This window comes from Bactrocera oleae, unplaced genomic scaffold, assembly GCF_042242935.1.
Source record: "Bactrocera oleae isolate idBacOlea1 unplaced genomic scaffold, idBacOlea1 ctg00000011.1, whole genome shotgun sequence".
Classification (NCBI taxonomy): Eukaryota; Metazoa; Arthropoda; class Insecta; order Diptera; family Tephritidae; genus Bactrocera; species Bactrocera oleae.
In genome coordinates this window covers 65,001-80,000 of record NW_027212754.1, presented here as the reverse complement: position 1 = coordinate 80,000, position 15,000 = coordinate 65,001, and the positions used below count along the sequence as shown (strand labels likewise).

At 32.4% G+C, this 15,000-nt stretch overlaps 2 non-coding genes and 1 pseudogene across 2 annotated transcripts; all 3 read left to right on the top strand.

Moving 5' to 3' along the window:
* Nucleotides 1-6,059: 6,059 nt before the first annotated feature.
* Nucleotides 6,060-8,049, top strand: LOC138858680 (small subunit ribosomal RNA). Its single transcript, XR_011397720.1, has one exon. It is a non-coding gene; the product is annotated as a small subunit ribosomal RNA (ribosomal RNA).
* A 624-nt stretch (nucleotides 8,050-8,673) lies between these two features.
* LOC138858689 (5.8S ribosomal RNA) lies at nucleotides 8,674-8,852 on the top strand. The gene has a single exon (XR_011397729.1). It is a non-coding gene; the product is annotated as a 5.8S ribosomal RNA (ribosomal RNA).
* Nucleotides 8,853-9,354: 502 nt separating this feature from the next.
* Nucleotides 9,355-15,000, top strand: part of LOC138858638 (large subunit ribosomal RNA) — a 9,879-nt pseudogene continuing 4,233 nt past the window's right edge.

Below are 15,000 nucleotides of genomic sequence, written 5' to 3'. Positions count from 1 at the left end.
TCATTTAATATACCAAAAGTAATAAAGTAATTGAAATTAAAGCATATTATACAATATGGTATATTAATGAGTGTTTGAGAGAATCATAACATGAAAATAAAAATTTGAACGCATAAAACTTTGTTTTCACTATTTATTGAAAATAAGGTAAGTGTTGGGATTGTTATCAAACGACTATCATTTAATATACCAAAAGTAATAAAGTAATTGAAATTAAAGCATATTATACAATATGGTATATTAATGAGTGTTTGAGAGAATCATAACATGAAAATAAAAATTTGAACGCATAAAACTTTGTTTTCAATATTTATTGAAAATAAGGTAAGTGTTGGGATTGTTATCAAACGACTATCATTTAATATACCAAAAGTAATAAAGTAATTGAAATTAAAGCATATTATACAATATGGTATATTAATGAGTGTTTGAGAGAATCATAACATGAAAATAAAAATTTGAACGCATAAAACTTTGTTTTCAATATTTATTGAAAATAAGGTAAGTGTTGGGATTGTTATCAAACGACTATCATTTAATATACCAAAAGTAATAAAGTAATTGAAATTAAAGCATATTATACAATATGGTATATTAATGAGTGTTTGAGAGAATCATAACATGAAAATAAAAATTTGAACGTATAAAACTTTGTTTTCAATATTTATTGAAAATAAGGTAAGTGTTGGGATTGTCATCAAACGACTATCATTTAATATACCAAAAGTAATAAAGTAATTGAAATAAAAGCATATTATACAATATGGTATATTAATGAGTGTTTGAGAGAATCATAACATGAAAATAAAAATTTGAACGCATAAAACTTTGTTTTCAATATTTATTGAAAATAAGGTAAATGTTGGGATTGTTATCAAACGACTATCATTTAATATACCAAAGTAATAAAGTAATTGAATTAAAATCATATTATACAATATGGTATAATAGTATATCAAGTGTTTTAATAACATGAAAATAAAAATGTTAACCAAAATACTTTGCTTGCAATATTAAATGAAGAAGTAGTGAATTTTCATATAAGTATTAAATGTATAAAGTCTATGAAGTAATAAATTTTCATATAAGTAGTAAATATATAAAGTCTATGAAGTAATAAATTTTCATATAAGTATTAATTGCATAAAGTCTATGAAGTAATAAATTTTCATATAAGTACTAAATGTATAAAGTCTATGAAGTAATAAATTTTCATATAAGTAGTAAATATATAAAGTCTATGAAGTAATAAATTTTCATATAAGTATTAATTGTATAAAGTCTATGAAGTAATAAATTTTCATATAAGTATTAATTGTATAAAGTCTATGAAGTAATAAATTTTCATATAAGTATTAATTGTATAAAGTCTATGAAGTAATAAATTTTCATATAAGTATTAATTGTATAAAGTCTATGAAGTAATAAATTTTCATATAAGTACTAAATGTATAAAATCTATGAAGTAATAAATTTTCATATAAGTAGTAAATATATAAAGTCTATGAAGTAATAAATTTTCATATAAGTATTAAATGTATAAAGTCTATGAAGTAAAATATAAAGTCTATGAAGTAATAAATTTTTATATAAGTATAAAAAATATAAAGTCTATGAAGTAATGAATTTTCATATAAGTATTAATTGTATAAAGTCTATGAAGTAATAAATTTTCATATAAGTATTAAATGTATAAAGTCTATGAAGTAATAAATTTTCATATAAGTATTAATTGTATAAAGTCTATGAAGTAATAAATTTTCATATAAGTATTAATTGTATAAAGTCTATGAAGTAATAAATTTTCATATAAGTATTAATTGTATAAAGTCTATGAAGTAATAAATTTTCATATAAGTACTAAATGTATAAAGTCTATGAAGTAATAAATTTTCATATAAGTAGTAAATATATAAAGTCTATGAAGTAATAAATTTTCATATAAGTATTAATTGTATAAAGTCTATGAAGTAATAAATTTTCATATAAGTATTAATTGTATAAAGTCTATGAAGTAATAAATTTTCATATAAGTATTAATTGTATAAAGTCTATGAAGTAATAAATTTTCATATAAGTACTAAATGTATAAAGTCTATGAAGTAATAAATTTTCATATAAGTAGTAAATATATAAAGTCTATGAAGTAATAAATTTTCATATAAGTATTAATTGCATAAAGTCTATGAAGTAATAAATTTTCATATAAGTACTAAATGTATAAAGTCTATGAAGTAATAAATTTTCATATAAGTAGTAAATATATAAAGTCTATGAAGTAATAAATTTTCATATAAGTATTAATTGTATAAAGTCTATGAAGTAATAAATTTTCATATAAGTATTAATTGTATAAAGTCTATGAAGTAATAAATTTTCATATAAGTATTAAATGTATAAAGTCTATGAAGTAAAATATAAAGTCTATGAAGTAATAAATTTTCATATAAGTACTAAATGTATAAAGTCTATGAAGTAATAAATTTTCATATAAGTAGTAAATATATAAAGTCTATGAAGTAATAAATTTTCATATAAGTATTAAATGTATAAAGTCTATGAAGTAAAATATAAAGTCTATGAAGTAATAAATTTTTATATAAGTATAAAAAATATAAAGTCTATGAAGTAATGAATTTTCATATAAGTATTAAATGTATAAAGTCTATGAAGTAATAAATTTTCATATAAGTATTAATTGTATAAAGTCTATGAAGTAATAAATTTTCATATAAGTACTAAATGTATAAAGTCTATGAAGTAATAAATTTTCATATAAGTAGTAAATATATAAAGTCTATGAAGTAATAAATTTTCATATAAGTATTAATTGCATAAAGTCTATGAAGTAATAAATTTTCATATAAGTACTAAATGTATAAAGTCTATGAAGTAATAAATTTTCATATAAGTAGTAAATATATAAAGTCTATGAAGTAATAAATTTTCATATAAGTATTAATTGTATAAAGTCTATGAAGTAATAAATTTTCATATAAGTATTAATTGTATAAAGTCTATGAAGTAATAAATTTTCATATAAGTATTAAATGTATAAAGTCTATGAAGTAAAATATAAAGTCTATGAAGTAATAAATTTTCATATAAGTACTAAATGTATAAAGTCTATGAAGTAATAAATTTTCATATAAGTAGTAAATATATAAAGTCTATGAAGTAATAAATTTTCATATAAGTATTAAATGTATAAAGTCTATGAAGTAAAATATAAAGTCTATGAAGTAATAAATTTTTATATAAGTATAAAAAATATAAAGTCTATGAAGTAATGAATTTTAAGTCTATGAAGTAATAAATTTTCATATAAGTATTAAATGTATAAAGTCTATGAAGTAAAATATAAAGTCTATGAAGTAATAAATTTTTATATAAGTATAAAAAATATAAAGTCTATGAAGTAATGAATTTTCATATAAGTATTAAATGTATAAAGTCTATGAAGTAATAAATTTTCATATAAGTATTAATTGTATAAAGTCTATGAAGTAATAAATTTTCATATAAGTATTAATTGTATAAAGTCTATGAAGTAATAAATTTTCATATAAGTATTAATTGTATAAAGTCTATGAAGTAATAAATTTTCATATAAGTATTAATTGTATAAAGTCTATGAAGTAATAAATTTTCATATAAGTATTAATTGTATAAAGTCTATGAAGTAATAAATTTTCATATAAGTATTAATTGTATAAAGTCTATGAAGTAATAAATTTTCATATGAGTATTAAATGTATAAAGTCTATGAAGTAAAATATAAAGTCTATGAAGTAATAAATTTTTATATAAGTATAAAAAATATAAAGTCTATGAAGTAATGAATTTTCATATAAGTATTAAATGTATAAAGTCTATGAAGTAATAAATTTTCATATAAGTATTAATTGTATAAAGTCTATGAAGTAATAAATTTTCATATAAGTATTAATTGTATAAAGTCTATGAAGTAATAAATTTTCATATAAGTATTAATTGTATAAAGTCTATGAAGTAATAAATTTTCATATAAGTATTAATTGTATAAAGTCTATGAAGTAATAAATTTTCATATAAGTAGTAAATATATAAAGTCTATGAAGTAATAAATTTTCATATGAGTATTAAATGTATAAAGTCTATGAAGTAAAATATAAAGTCTATGAAGTAATAAATTTTTATATAAGTATAAAAAATATAAAGTCTATGAAGTAATGAATTTTCATATAAGTATTAAATGTATAAAGTCTATGAAGTAATAAATTTTCATATAAGTATTAAATGTATAAAGTCTATGAAGTAATAAATTTTCATATAAGTATTAAATATGAAGTCATACAAGTTAAAAATTTAAAAAAAAAATCGATTGTAAAAATACTTTTGATGTTATTAGTTGTATTATGACCATGACGATATTTGAAAATGATATAAATTACCCACGTATATATGAGTTTTTAAATTTTAAATAGGTTAAAAGAATTTTTCCATATATTTTCGGGTTGGTAACGTCAACATGGGAGAGAACATTTATAACAAATTTGCACAAATCTGCTCAAATTGACATATACTGAAATAGTACTTATATGAAAATTTATTACTTCGTAGACTTTATACATTTAGTACTTATATGAAAATTTTTTACTGCTAGGAAATGTATTATACTTTTATATATTTGAATTCATTATGTTAGTTTATTAGTAAGAAATTGTTTTTAAATACTTATAAGTATGAATATTACTATACTTATATGATTTATGTATTTAGTACTTGTATGAAAATTTTCATACTTGTATGACTTTATTTACTTAGTATTTATATGGAAATATTTTTTACTTTATATGTATTTTTAAGTAAATATGAAAATGAAAGTTGATTTTGTGTGCCTTTTTATTCCTGGTTTTTATACAGTTAGTTTAAATAGAAATAGATTTTGTTTTATACAAAACTCTATATTCTGTACTAACATATTGTATATAATGAGCGTTTTTTATTCCTGGTTTTTATACAGTTAGTTTAAATAGAAATAGATTTTGTTTTATACAAAACCCTATATTCTGTACTAACATATTGTATATAATAGCGTTTTTTATTCCTGGTTTTTATACAGTTAGTTTAAGTAGAAATAGATTTTGTTTTATACAAAATTCTATATTCTGTACTAACATATTGTATATAATGAGCGTTTTTTATTCCTGGTTTTTATACAGTTAGTTTAAATAGAAATAGATTTTGTTTTATACAAAACTCTATATTCTGTACTAACATATTGTATATAATGAGCGTTTTTTATTCCTGGTTTTTATACAGTTAGTTTAAATAGAAATAGATTTTGTTTTATACAAAACTCTATATTCTGTACTAACATATTGTATATAATGAGCGTTTTTTATTCCTGGTTTCCTACAGTTAGTTTAAATAGAAATAGATTTTGTTTTATACAAAAACATAAAAAATCTATTATTCTATACTAACATATTGTAGAAATAAATATTAAACAATATTTTAGTTTTATTTGTGAGCTATTCTAATATTTACTCATAAAATATATGTGTAAAAGGATGGTTTTTAAATAAAATAAAATATTAAAGTGTTGCACCCGAAAATACTTTTTATCATATATTTATTATTGAAATAAATATAATAGAATTTGAAATTATTAATTTCAAATCAAGAAAAAAATGTATATACTCTTAAAAAAAGGTATATATATTACTATATGCATTGAAATAAAGTAAAATGTATAGAATGATATTATTTGAAAATTTTGCCAATATAAGAAGAAATATCGTTCTTACATAATAATTAAATAATAATATGTATAGAGAACGAAAATTCTTTTCACGATACCAAAACAAAAATTAAAAAAATCCATTACAAAATCACACAATAGAAATGAAATATAATGAAAAAAAATATAATAAAGAAAGAAACATAGAAAAATTGTTGTGTATATTGTAAATGTTTTTATGTTTTGTGTATTTGTGTATAATTTTCAAATAAGAAAATATCATTTTAAACTTTTATATAATATAAAAAATTTATATAAAAAAGAAATATATATTATTCTGGTTGATCCTGCCAGTAGTTATATGCTTGTCTCAAAGATTAAGCCATGCATGTCTAAGTACAAACAAATTAAAAGTGAAACCGCAAAAGGCTCATTATATCAGTTATGGTTCCATAGATCGTTAACAGTTACTTGGATAACTGTGGTAATTCTAGAGCTAATACATGCAAAATAAACACGGACCTTTTGGAACGTGTGCTTTTATTAGGCTAAAACCAAGCGATTATTCGATCGTTATATTGGTTGAACTCTAGATAACTTGCAGATCGTATGGTCTCGTACCGACGACAGATCTTTCAAATGTCTGCCCTATCAACTTTTGATGGTAGTATCTAGGACTACCATGGTTGCAACGGGTAACGGGGAATCAGGGTTCGATTCCGGAGAGGGAGCCTGAGAAACGGCTACCACATCTAAGGAAGGCAGCAGGCGCGTAAATTACCCACTCCCAGTTCGGGGAGGTAGTGACGAAAAATAACAATACAGGACTCATATCCGAGGCCCTGTAATTGGAATGAGTACACTTTAAATCCTTTAACAAGGACCTATTGGAGGGCAAGTCTGGTGCCAGCAGCCGCGGTAATTCCAGCTCCAATAGCGTATATTAAAGTTGTTGCGGTTAAAACGTTCGTAGTTGAATTTGTGCTTCATACGGGTAGTACAACTATAATTGTGGTATGTACATTACCTTATGTATGTAAGCGTATTACCGGTGGAGTTCTTATATATAATTAATACAATGTATTTTTTATATATTCCTCCTATTTAAACCTGCTTCAGTGCTCTTCATCGAGTGTTGTTGTGGGCCGGTACAATTACTTTGAACAAATTAGAGTGCTTAAAGCAGGCTCCAAATGCCTGAATATTTTGTGCATGGAATAATGAAATAAGACCTCTGTTCTACTTTCATTGGTTTTTAGATCAAGAGGTAATGATTAATAGAAGCAGTTTGGGGGCATTAGTATTACGACGCGAGAGGTGAAATTCTTGGACCGTCGTAAGACTAACTTAAGCGAAAGCATTTGCCAAAGATGTTTTCATTAATCAAGAACGAAAGTTAGAGGTTCGAAGGCGATCAGATACCGCCCTAGTTCTAACCATAAACGATGCCAGCTAGCAATTGGGTGTAGCTACTACTATGGCTCTCTCAGTCGCTTCCCGGGAAACCAAAGCTTTTGGGCTCCGGGGGAAGTATGGTTGCAAAGCTGAAACTTAAAGGAATTGACGGAAGGGCACCACCAGGAGTGGAGCCTGCGGCTTAATTTGACTCAACACGGGAAAACTTACCAGGTCCGAACATAAGCGTGTAAGACAGATTGATAGCTCTTTCTCGAATCTATGGGTGGTGGTGCATGGCCGTTCTTAGTTCGTGGAGTGATTTGTCTGGTTAATTCCGATAACGAACGAGACTCAAATATATTAAATAGATGCTTTCAGGATTATGGTGTTGAAGCTTATATAGCCTTCATTCATGCGTTCATCTTGAATGTACAAGTGTTTGAATGTGTTTATATAAGTGGAGTCGTACCTGTTGGTTTGTCCCATTATAAGGACACTAGCTTCTTAAATGGACAAATTGCGTCTAGCAGTAACGAGATTGAGCAATAACAGGTCTGTGATGCCCTTAGATGTCCTGGGCTGCACGCGCGCTACAATGAAAGTATCAACGTGTATTTCCTAGACCGAGAGGTCCGGGTAAACCGCTGAACCACTTTCATGCTTGGGATTGTGAACTGAAACTGTTCACATGAACTTGGAATTCCCAGTAAGTGTGAGTCATTGACTCGCATTGATTACGTCCCTGCCCTTTGTACACACCGCCCGTCGCTACTACCGATTGAATTATTTAGTGAGGTCTCCGGACGTGATCACTGTGACGCCTTGTGTTTCACGGTTGTTTCGCAAAAGTTGACCGAACTTGATTATTTAGAGGAAGTAAAAGTCGTAACAAGGTTTCCGTAGGTGAACCTGCGGAAGGATCATTATTGTGTTCCTATCCGAAAAGAAAAAAAAATAATTATATAAAAACAAAATAAAAAAAAAGAATAAAAAAGAAAAAAAAGTTTTCTTTTTGTTCTTTTCATTCAAAATGTTTTGAATTATACAATGTTTTGAATGTTTTTCTGTTTTTTTTTTTTTTTTAACTCCTTGTAATGCATTATGACAATATATATTATATTGTGAACTTCGCATACATTGTATTTGAACGCAATAAAAAAACCTTTAAACATATAGCTGTACTTATTATTTATATAGAAAATAATATTTAATTGTGATATTTATATAAAATATTATAAATGATAAGTTAACTTGTTCACATTAACGTGTGTAATACCTTTTTTTTATGGTATTTTCTATTTGTGATTAAAAACATGTTGAAAAATTTAAAAAAAGAAAACGCACAAATAGAGAAGAAAATAATATATAAAAGGTATTACTGTTTTTGTTGACCTAAGACATGCGCAGCTGCAAATGTTTGGGTTTAAAATTACAATTTATTGAAAGATGTTTTAAACTTATGTATTAAAAATTTATTATTGATTAATTATTAATACTTTCAATAAATTAAAATTCTTTGACTTTGAATTAAAAAAATACAAAAAAATTATCACTCTAAGCGGTGGATCACTCGGCTCATGGGTCGATGAAGAACGCAGCAAACTGTGCGTCATCGTGTGAACTGCAGGACACATGAACATCGACATTTTGAACGCATATTGCGGTCCATGCTGTTATGTACTTTAATTAATTTTAAAGTGCTGCTTGGACTACATATGGTTGAGGGTTGTAAGACTATGCTAAATTAGTTGCTTATTCTTTTAGTCAATTAATAGAATTTAAGCATATGGCATATTATTGGATTGTATTTTTCAATCCATAATATTAATAGCATAAAAAGAAATATAGAAAATATATTCTTGAATACCTCATATTTGAACGAAAATTTATGATAAATGAGAATCTTAGTATTCCCATAAAAGAAAAAATTTTCAACATTATTTAAATTATATTAAATAATACATAAGAGGAATGTCTAGCATAAAATAAATTTTTATTCTAGAATTAATTCACTCTATTGTATTGAGAAAAATTTATAATAAAAAAAAATATATAATATGTGGAGGAATAATGTTGTTAATTTTATTAATTATTATATTATGAATGTTAAAAAGGGATGAAAAGATTGAATAATATTGAGTAATCAAGATATAAAAATATATTTCTTTAAAATAGCAAATAGCAAAAAAATTAAATAAAAATAAACAAATCAATCTAAAATATATTTTATACAACCTCAACTCATATGGGACTACCCCCTGAATTTAAGCATATTAATGAGGGGAGGAAAAGAAACTAACAAGGATTTTCTTAGTAGCGGCAAGCGAAAAGAAAATAGTTCAGCACTAAGTCACTTTGTCTATATGGCAAATGTGAGATGCAGTGTATGGAATATCTTAATATCTAGTATGAGAAATTAACGATTTAAGTCCTTCTTAAATGAGGCCATTTACCCATAGAGGGTGCCAGGCCCGTATAACGTTAATGATTACTAGAAAGATATTTCCAAAGAGTCGTGTTGCTTGATAGTGCAGCACTAAGTGGGTGGTAAACTCCATCTAAAACTAAATATAACCATGAGACCGATAGTAAACAAGTACCGTGAGGGAAAGTTGAAAAGAACTCTGAATAGAGAGTTAAATAGTACGTGAAACTGCTTAGAGGTTAAGCCCGATGAACCTGAATATCCATTATGAAAAATTCATCATTATAACTGTAGTATTTAATTTTAAATATTATAGTAATAGTGTGCATTTTTTTCATATAAGGACATTGTAATCTATTAACATAATAAAATATTTATCAAAAGATCATTGGTTTTTAAGTTTATTCAAATTAATTTGCTTTTAGCTTATTAACATAGAATAATTACTGATGATTTGATAAAGTGTTGATAGATTTTATTATATATAATGCTAAAATTCTTTTGAATTTTACAATAATATTATTATCATTGATTTTAATATTAATTGTATGCATTTATATGATTAACAATGCGAAAGATTCAGGATACCTTCGGGACCCGTCTTGAAACACGGACCAAGGAGTCTAACATATGTGCAAGTCATTGGGTTATATTAAACCTAATGGCGAAATTAACTTAACTGTATTAATAATGGGATTAATTTTTAATGTATTACATTATTAATTCAATCCCGGGGCGTTCCATATAGTTATGTATAATGATAATTTATTATTATTTATACCTCTAACTGGAGCGTACCTTGAGCATATATGCTGTGACCCGAAAGATGGTGAACTATACTTGATCAGGTTGAAGTCAGGGGAAACCCTGATGGAAGACCGAAACAGTTCTGACGTGCAAATCGATTGTCAGAATTGAGTATAGGGGCGAAAGACCAATCGAACCATCTAGTAGCTGGTTCCCTCCGAAGTTTCCCTCAGGATAGCTGGTGCATTTAAAAATTATGTAAAATAATCTTATCTGGTAAAGCGAATGATTAGAGGCCTTAGGGTCGAAACGACCTTAACCTATTCTCAAACTTTAAATGGGTAAGAACCTCACCTTTCTTGATATGAAGGTTGAGGTTATGATATAATGTGCCCAGTGGGCCACTTTTGGTAAGCAGAACTGGCGCTGTGGGATGAACCAAACGTAATGTTACGGTGCCTAAATTAACAACTCATGCAGATACCATGAAAGGCGTTGGTTGCTTAAAACAGCAGGACGGTGGACATGGAAGTCGTAATCCGCTAAGGAGTGTGTAACAACTCACCTGCCGAAGCAACTAGCCCTTAAAATGGATGGCGCTTAAGTTGTATACCTATACATTACCGCTAAAGTACATGATTTATAATACAATTTCGGTTGGATTATAAATTTTGAAACTTTAGTGAGTAGGAGGGTACAATGGTGTGCTTAGAAGTGTTTGGCGTAAGCCTGCATGGAGCCGCTATTGGTACAGATCTTGGTGGTAGTAGCAAATAATCGAATGAGACCTTGGAGGACTGAAGTGGAGAAGGGTTTCGTGTGAACAGTGGTTGATCACGAGTTAGTCGGTCCTAAGTTCAAGGCGAAAGCCGAAAATTTTCAAGTTTTAATGAAATGAAATGAATGAATTTTTATTCCATAGTAATTAAACACTTGAATAATTTTGAACGAAAGGGAATACGGTTCCAATTCCGTAACCTGTTGAGTATCCGTTTGTTATTAAAAATGGGCCTTGTGCTCATCCTGGCAACAGGAACGACCATAAAGAAGCCGTCGAGAGGTATCGGAAGAGTTTTCTTTTCTGTTTTATAGTCGTACTACCATGGAAGTCTTTCGAAGAGAGATATGGTAGATGGACTAGAAGAGCATGACATTTACTGTTGTGTCGATATTTTCTCCTCGGACCTTGAAAATTTATGGTGGGGTTACGCAAACTTCTCAACAGGCCGTACCAATATCCGCAGCTGGTCTCCAAGGTGAAGAGTCTCTAGTCGATAGAATAATGTAGGTAAGGGAAGTCGGCAAATTAGATCCGTAACTTCGGGATAAGGATTGGCTCTGAAGATTGAGATAGTCGGGCTTGATTGGGAAGCAATACCATGGTTTATGTACTCGTTCTGGGTAAATAGAGAATTTCGATTCTTGTTCCCCGGATAGTAGTTACGTAGCCAATTGTGGAACTTTCTTGCTAAAATTTCTAAAGGATTTATTATTGTATAGATACTTTTTAAATTATAACGATTATCAATTAACAATCAATTCAGAACTGGCACGGACTTGGGGAATCCGACTGTCTAATTAAAACAAAGCATTGTGATGGCCCTAACGGGTGTTGACACAATGTGATTTCTGCCCAGTGCTCTGAATGTCAAAGTGAAGAAATTCAAGTAAGCGCGGGTAAACGGCGGGAGTAACTATGACTCTCTTAAGGTAGCCAAATGCCTCGTCATCTAATTAGTGACGCGCATGAATGGATTAACGAGATTCCCTCTGTCCCTATCTACTCATTCGTTGTTTGGATTCCGACGCGAATAGACGTGCGTGCGCATCGTTGTGATTAGTAATTTTCGGTGATTTTTCGGTATTTTCTTTTGAGCGATATTTGTTTACGCGTTAGCATAAGCACCGTTGCTTGTCGAGTGTGTGAAATTGTTGCTACAATTTCTTGCGGAATTTCGCTTTGTGCGAGTATTCGCGTTTTGTTGTTAGTGCTCGGGTACGTGACCGCGAGTGTGTTTTTTCGTGCAAGGGCACAATTGGCGCGTTTTTTGGGCATTTTTCGGTGGAATAGCGGTAAGTACATATTTTTTAATATTGTGTACAGTACCTTAGGTGCTACCGCAACGTGGTCGTTCACGTTGTTGTTGGTGGGGGACTTTTTGCATAGCCCCAGTTTAGTGCCGTATTGTTGGTATTCTTTGCCGGCAGAGTCGCCTATTTGGAGTGTTGTGTTGGGCATCTGGTGTTCAGTTGGCCAGTTTCAGCAGGTTTCGAGCAGGATTGCTCAAAAGGTACCAGCGTCTGTCCAGTGTCGAAGTGAGTGTACCGTGTGCAGACAAACGGTCGTAGCAGTGTGCGTTTAACCCACGGATCGGTTCGGTCCAGCGCCACATCGGTCGACTCGCGGCCGTTACGGGGACATTGATCCGTCCGGCGGTCAATTTGAGTGACCTCTGTCCAGGCCTTTTGGCTGGAGTTGTGGGCTGTACCCTAGCGAGAACGCATTAATCGTCCGCTTGGGTCGTCGCTGCTATAGAGCGGGTCTGCGCTAGAGATACTTTCTCCAGCGCGTTCAGTTGCACGTACTTGGCGAGCGGCTGTTTTCGGCATCTGTTGAACTAGTGCCATCTGCGTCAGTGGTAAGTTCGGCGGATCAGCCTACCAAAGGGCGTCCGAAGGCAAGAATGCCTCCACCACGGAGGAGGAGGGTTAAATCCCTCGCTGGGAGTGAGGAGTCCGGTCCATCGGTGGTAACGGTGGACACTTCGGGAGACGAGGCGGTGAGGCCATCGGTGAGGTCCCCGCCACGGCGGAAGGCGCGTTTGGGGTCGCCGGCAGAAACGGGGGGTGATGAGGGCGGGAGCGGTAGTGGTAGCGGTTGCGATAACGGTGACACCGCTGAAAAAGCGGCTGTTCACCCCGCAAAGTCGGGCGAGGGCGAAGTGGGTGTTGCGCGCGTTGATACGGGCGCGAAGAAAACGGGCGCTAGCAAAACGAGCGCGAGCAATACGAGCGCGAGCAAGGGCGGCGCGAGCAACCGTGGTGCTCTTAAGGGGGTTGTTGTTGTCGGGGGTGGTGCGGTTAGCCATGTCGCGGCTATTAAGAAAATTTCGGCGGAGCTAAGCGAAGTAGTTTTTGGGGCCGAAAATTTCGCTATAGGGACCGCGAAGGGGCTGATGGAGCTTGCCTCGAAATACGAGGCACTTCTGATGACGGTAGTAACCGAGAATGCCCATCTTCGTGGTCAAGTTGACGCCCTTAGAGGAGGCTGTGGAGGACACTCCTCGCCGCCGAGCAGGTCAATGCCGGCTCCATCGGCACCGATGCCTCCGCCCCCAGCACCTGTACTGGAGGCGATTGCACCGGTGGCGCAGAAGCCTGTTGAGACCTGGTCAGTTGTGGTTAGGAGTAAGGGGCCTGCAGCTTCCTCTGAGGAAGTCATTAAAAAAGTTGTTAAGGAGGTGGGTCCTTCCCTGGGGGTAAGGATCCACGAGGTTAGGCCAATTAAGGGTGGTGGGGCGGTTATCCGCACTCCCTCTGTTTTAGAGAGGGAGAAAGTTGCGATGAACGCGAAATTCGGGGAGGTGGGGTTGGACGTGACTGTCAACCGGAAGTTGGGTCCTCGGGTTGTAGTCCAGGGGGTTCACACGGAGATCTCCCATGATGAGTTCATGGAAGAGTTACTCCGGCTGAACCTTCAGGATTTTAGCCCGGCGTCCCAGAGGTCAGATGTGAGGATGGTCAGTCGTCCCTGGAAGGTGGCCCCTGATGGTAGCACCAATGTCGTCCTTGAGGGTACGGACAAAATGATGTCCGCCCTCTTGGAGGCAGGTAGGTGCTACATCAAGTGGTTCTCCTTCCGGGTGCGACCGGATAGCCCCGTTGCTGGCTGCTTCCGGTGTATGAGTTTCGACCATAGAGTGGCTGTGTGTAGGGCCAAATCAGATGTCTGCCGGAGGTGCGGTCAGGAAGGCCACAGAGCTGCCAGTTGCGTCAATGCACTCCATTGCCGCAACTGCGCATTCAAGGGTAGACCAGCTGGGCATCTTATGATGTCCGCTGTCTGCCCGATATACTGTGGCATTGTTGAGCGCGCCCTCGCCAGACACTGATGGGGGGGATTATACAGTTAAACTGCCAGGGGGCGTATGCCGTAATGTGTGAATTGGGGGGGTGTATGGCTGAGGGGAGGTGCGGCATTGCCTTACTCCAGGAGCCCTACGCCACCAATGGTGTGGTTCGGGGTCTTCCTGGTAGTTTCAAGGTCTTCACGGACCTTGGGGCTAATGCTGCAATTGTTGTGAGTGATCCCAACTACGATTGTGTAGTTGTGGATTCCTCACAACTGGGTGTATGTGTCGCGATAGAGGGGGAGTTCGGTAGGCTGATTGTAGCTAGTTTGTACTGCAAATTTAGCGAGCCCCTAGAGCCCTACCTGGGCTACATGGATAAGCTACTACTACTTGCGAGTAGTAGCCCATTTATCCTAGGGCTGGATGCGAATGCCTCGTCTTCGATGTGGTTTAGTAAGGTATCCCGGCATTCGTCTGGATATCAAAGCCACAGTCGAGGCGAGGCATTAAGTGAATGGGTGGTGGCTAAAAACCTCCACATTGTGAATGAGCCGAGTGAATGGTACACGTTTGATGGGCCTGGGGGCGTGAGTGACATTGACGTGACGCTTATGAATCAGGCAGCAGATAGG